The sequence below is a fragment of the Schistocerca nitens genome, chromosome 8 (assembly GCF_023898315.1).
Source record: "Schistocerca nitens isolate TAMUIC-IGC-003100 chromosome 8, iqSchNite1.1, whole genome shotgun sequence".
Lineage (NCBI taxonomy): Eukaryota > Metazoa > Arthropoda > Insecta > Orthoptera > Acrididae > Schistocerca > Schistocerca nitens.
Genome location: NC_064621.1, coordinates 114,643,360 through 114,649,724, shown reverse-complemented (window position 1 = coordinate 114,649,724; position 6,365 = coordinate 114,643,360).

Sequence of the window (6,365 nt, the reverse complement as noted above, 5' to 3'; positions counted from 1 at the left end):
TCTTAGCTCATTGGGATCATCGTAATATATATACTGCGGGAGTCGTTTGCTCACTCTTTTATGCTGAATGTCAATACCATCACCACTGCTGTTTTTTCACCATTCAAAATGGGTCTTATAATGGTATTTCACATTGCTTCTTTTGCATTCTTATGCAGATCAGATAAAAGCAATATTTCACGATACGTTTCCACATCTTTAGGAGAGTAATTTACAGTTTTTGTGGGTCTTAGGAAAATAAGATCCAGTAGACCGGATGTTCTTTGAAATTGTTTATCGCCAATCTGTAACGTTTTCTCATTTAAATTTATAGGCTGTGTGCCCAACATGTATGATTTCACACCACTAAGACCGAATGTTTTGGCTGTGACGGTTAATGAAATCCGGAATAACGTCATGGTCATCGTTTCGGAATTTCGCTTAGAGTTCATCGAGAGATTCAGTAACTGGTTAAAAGGTTTCTCGCAGTGTCTGCTCCCGCTTCAAACGTGCTAACCTCAACAACAGTAACTTCTCTCTAACTGCCTTCGGTGCCTCGATGACTTTATGCTTAGTCGACAGTTTGTTGTATACTAATCGGACTTCGGTGCAGCGTGAAGTTTTATATATTCGCACTTCTTCTCCTTATGCTGCTCCCCCTTCTCAGTAACAGCTATTCTTGTTCCTTACGTTCGAGTGTTTGAATTTCCGCTTCCATGCACAAGCGAATGTTTTGTCTATACATACTCATCCTGTCAGACTGAGCTCCCGGCATGCACGCATATTTATGCATGGTGACGCATGTACTAATGTACTAATCTCTTTCCATGCCTGTATGCACTGAAGAGCCAAAGAAACTGCTACACCTGCCTAATATCGTGTAGGGCTCCCCGCGAACAACACGATATGGCGTGGAGTCGACGAATATCTGAAGTAGTTCAAAAATGGTTCAAATGGCTCTGAGCACTATGCGACTTAACTTCTGAGGGAATCAGTCGCCTAGAACTTCGAACTACTTAAACCAACTAACCTAAGGACATCACACACATCCATGCCCGAGGCAGGATTCGAACCTGCGCCCGTAGCGTTCGCTCGGTTCCAGACTTGTAGCGCCTAGACCCGCACGGCCACTCCGACCGGCTCTGAAGTAGTGCTGGAGGGCATTGACACAGTGAGTCCTGCAGGGCTGTCCATGGATCTGTAAGAGTACGAAGGGTTGGAGATCTCTTCTGAACAGCATGTGGCAAGGCATCCCAGATATACTCATATACTCATTGATGGCCCAGTACTGAAATCTGCGGTAATTTGCGGAAGGCTTGCACTTCTGTCACGATGAACGATTCTCTTCAGTCGTCGTTGGTCCCATTCTTGCAGGATCTTTTTCCGACCGCAGCGATGTCGGAGATTTGATTTTTTACCGGATTCCTGATATTCACGATACACTCATGAAATGGTTTTATGGAAAAATCCCCACTTCATGGCTACCTCAGAGATTCTGTGTTCCATCGCTTGTGCACCGACTACAGAACCACGTTCAAACTCATTTAAATCTTGATAACCTACCACTGTAGCAGCAGTCACCGATCTAACAACTGCAAAATGGCTCTGAGCACTATGGGAGTTAACTTCTGAGGTCATCAGTCCCCTAGAACTTCGAACAAACCTAACTAAGCCGGCCGCGGTGGTCTAGCCGTTCTGGCGCTGCAGTCCGGAACCGCGGGACTGCTGCGGTCGCAGGTTCGAATCCTGCCTCGGGCATGGGTGTGTGTGATGTCCTTAGGTTAGTTAGGTTTAAGTAGTTCTAAGTTCTAGGGGACTTATGACCTAAGATGTTGAGTCCCATAGTGCTCAGAGCCATTTGAACCATTTGAAACCTAACTAACCTAAGGACATCACACACATCCATGCCCGAGGCAGGGTTCGAACCTGCGACCGTAGCAGTCGTGCGGTTCCGGACTGTAGCGTCTAGAACTGCTCGGACACTTTGGCCGGCCTAACAACTGCACCAGACCCTTTTAAATTGAAAATGACAGAGATGGAAAGTAAAAAATTGTTAAGCAGGAACGACTAGACGATAACTGCAAGGTTGTAGAGAAGGACTAGGGGTAAGATAGATGCCTTATATAGGGACATGAGAGACCTTTGGAGAAACGAGAAGCTGCTGTATTATGTCAATAGCTCAGACAGCAAGCAAGAACAGAGCAAAGAGGGAAACCCGTAAATTTTAAGGAATACGCAAAGGGCCTCTATAAGGGAAACAAACTTAGGGACAATATTGTAGAAAGAGACGAAGAACCAGGTGATGATGAGATGGGAGATTTGATACTGCGAGAACAATTTGAAGGAGCACTGAAAGACCTAAAATTGAACGAGGACTATTTAGTAGACGACACTTTCTCAGAATCAGTGAGCCACCGCAGGCCTTATTGTATGTGGTGCGATAAGCTACAACTCTCGTTCAGCTTTAGTGTTTTTGGAGGAGACACTAAACAGCGCTCGGTACGTTCAGAATGTTGGTGGCCCGTTTTCTTGCCGTTCTTGAAACACAAAAGTGATTTATTGTTCCAACAGGATAATGCTCACCCACGCAACGCCCGTAAATCTCAACGTGTTCTGAAAATAAATCTTGAGTTAGTTGGAAACCTCTTAAAGGGCGTACTAATTTTTTTTCGGCAGTATACGAGACGTGAAATACTCTCAGGAAGGGTGAAATAATTCCAGTTCCGGGAATTACTGACAGGTGTGAATAATTAATGGTTGCATAACGTTAACTCGAATTATTTGCAGAAGAATAGAGAAGGTGCTAAAAGCCGACCTTGGGGGGGGGGGGGGGGGGAGTTCAGGTTGGGTTCTAGAGAAATGTAGGAATCCACAAGATAATATTCACCCTACGTTTTATCCTAGAAGATATGCTGAAGAAAGGACAGCCTACGTCTATAGAATTTGTAGGTTTAGAGTAAGATTTTCACAACTTTGACTGGCCTACCCACTTTGATATTTTGTTTGAAGCTGACACAAAATACAAGGAGAGAAAGGTTATTTCAGCTGGTTACAGATACCAGACTTGTTCCATGAGAGAGACGTTAAAGAAAGCTGTAGCTGAGACGACAGAGAGACAGGATGTAACATATTCCCATTGTTATCTATCTGCACACTGAGAAAGTACTGAAAGAAACCGAGGAAATATGTTAGGTGGATATCAAAGTTCAATGAGACGAATAAAAACTTAGTGACAGTGGAATTTGTTAATGCCTAATACATATGTTTTGAGGATAGCTTTGTATGGAAATGAAAAGTGGACCATAAAGTTCTGACAAGAACAGAATAGAAACTTTTTAAATGTGGTGCTACACAAGAATTTTGCAGACCAAATGGATAGCTCAGACATCTAGCGAAGCGTTACTGAAATGTGTGGGGTAAAAGGTAGTGTGAGGTGAAGGAAGTATGAGAGGTAAAAGCTGCCGAAGAAGGCGAAAATTTGAATACAGTAAGCGAGCTCAAATCTATGAAGTTAACTGTATTAAGGCAGAGATGAAGAGGCTTGCAGAAATAAACTAACATGGAGTGCTGCATCAAACTAGTCTTCGGACTGAAGGCGGCAACAACAACGAAACTTTTGAGAACTTACGGCTCCTTCAGTTTGTATCACGTTCATCTGCTTAATCCCTACCTTTCTGCAGGTTCTTCAGTTTTAATATGCAGTTCATAACCTATAAATTATAGTCAAAGTCAACATCTGCTTCTGAAAATGTTTTACAATGTCAAACCTGGTTCAAACTCTTTGTCGTTGCTTTCCCCTTCATTCCATTCTCCCAGCCCTCATTCCCTGCTATTTTTTCCATCTTTCTTTCTCTATTGCAAAATCTCCTTCCTCCATCACAGTTAAATTTTTGTCTGCCTTAACTATCTGAATAGTTTCTGTTACCTTATAATATATTCTTTCAACATCTACATCTTCTGCGGACTTTGTTGGCATATATGTAGGCATTGGTTCGTAGTATCTTACCCATATACGTATTTATTTTTAGTTCTACTTCAACATTACCCCTATTTCATTTTGAATTCATATATCTATAGCGACCTTACCAGGACCTCTATCCTTCCCGTCACTCCGTCTAAATCTACATCTACAACACTAAGTTCCTGACAGGAGGTTCATCGAACCACTTTCACTCTATTTTTCTACCGTTCCACACTCGAACGGTACACGGGAAAAACTAGCACTTAAATTTTTCAGTGTGATATGATAATCATTTCTCCCTATGTAGGTGGGCGCCAATTGCATATTTTCATAATATCAGGGAAGAAAGCTGGTGATCGAAATTTACGATAAGACCCTGCCGCAAAGAAAAACTCCATTATTTTAATAATTGCCACCATAATTCACGTATTGTGTTCGTGGCACTCTCTCCCCTATTTCGCGATAATACAAAAGGACATGCCCTTGTTTGAACTTTTTTGATATCGACTGTCAAACCCACTTGATGCGGATCCCATACCGCACACGAAAACTCCAGAAGAGGTCGGACACGCGGGCTGTAAGCAGTCTCTTTAGTAGACCTGGTGCACTTTCTGAGTGTTCTGCCAATAAATTGCAGTCTTTGCTTTGTTTTACCCACAACATTATTTAGGTAATCGCTCCAGTTTAAGTTATTCACAATTGAAATCAATAAGTATTTTGTCGAATTTACAACATTTATATTTGTCTGATTTATCGTATAACTGAAATTTAGCGGAATTCTTTTAGCAGTCATGTGGATGACCTGACAGTTTTCATTATATAGAGTCAATTGCCACTTTTCACAGCATACAGATATCTTGTTCAAATCGATTTGCAAATTGGTTTTGATAATCTGATGACTTTACAACACGGCAAATGACTGCATCATTGCAAGAAATATAAGAGGGCAGCTGAGATTGTCTCAGGAGTAGCAGAGGGGCTATATAACACTTCCTTCGGGAATTCCAGACATTACTTCTCTCTTACTCGATGAATTTGCATCAGTTACAGCAAACTGGGACCTTTCTGACTGGAAACCACGATTCCAGTCTGACAGCTGACGCGATGCTCAATAGGTACGTAGTTTGATTAGGAAACGCTTGTGAGGAACGGTGTCGAAAACCTTCTGGAAATCTAAAGATATGGAATCAATTTGACATACCCTGTCAATAGCACACACTTCTTCGTGAGAATAAAGAGCTAGTTGTGTTCCAAAAGAACGATATTTTCTCGATCCGTGTTGACAGTTTGTCAATAAATAGTTTTCTCCGAGGTAATTCATAATGTTTGCAAACAGTGTATATTCCAAGATCCTACTGGAAATCGACATTAGTGACATAGGTCTGTAATTCAGTGTTTTACTCACGTTTCCTTTCTTTACTATTGGTATGATTTATGCAGCTTTCCAGTCTTTAGGTGCGGATTTTTCGAAGAGCTAGCCATTGTATATAATTGCTAAGTATGGAGCCATTGTACCAGCGTACTCTGAAAGGAACCCGATTGATATACAATGTCGGTTGGAGGCCTTGCCTTTATTAAACGATTTAAATTGCTTCGCTACACTGAGTGTATCTACTTCTAAGTGACTCATATTGATAGTTGTTCTAAGATCGTATTCTGGAATATTTACTTCGTTTTCTTTGGTGAAGAAGTTTCGGAAAGCCCTGTGCAGTAAATCGGTTTTAGTGGAATTGTCATCAGTGACATCACCATTGTCGTCATTGCTGCTCTGCAGTAAAGGTATTGTTGCCTCTTGCCGCAAGTATACTTTACACATTCCAAGATGCTACTCCAGGAGGGTGTAAAAATGAATGTGCCTAACGGAAAATACTGAACATGAAAATGAAGATTTGGCCCTGTCTAACAACCCTCTGAAGCAGATCTAAGGATTTCTTAACGGTGATATTATTTCCTCTTTGTTACTCTTTAACACATAAATTATGTAAACGAATGATTAAGGAAACTAGTAAGTACTAAATGATAAATGTCAATTCTGCTTATACATGCATTATAGATTAAAACCCCTTTTAAATAGCCGACCTCGGTGGCCACACGGTTCTAGGTGCTGCAGTCCGGAACCGCGCTGCTGCTACCGTCGCAGGTTCGAATCCTGCCTCGGGCATGGATGTGTGTGATGTCCTTAGGTTAGTTAGGTTTGAGTAGTTCTAAGTTCTAGGGGATTGACGGCAGAAGGCGGTCCTCTGACTAGTATGATCTGATACTGTCTTCTCGTCTCTGTGTTCTACAGACAAGAAACGCGAGCTCCCAGCCACAAGGACGGAATTCAGATAACGTCTCTACGTGAGTATAGACAGAGAAAGTGCTCTCAATCACTGAACGCTGCGTACTCAACTACGACTCCCTACCCATTGGCGAAGTCCAGAAT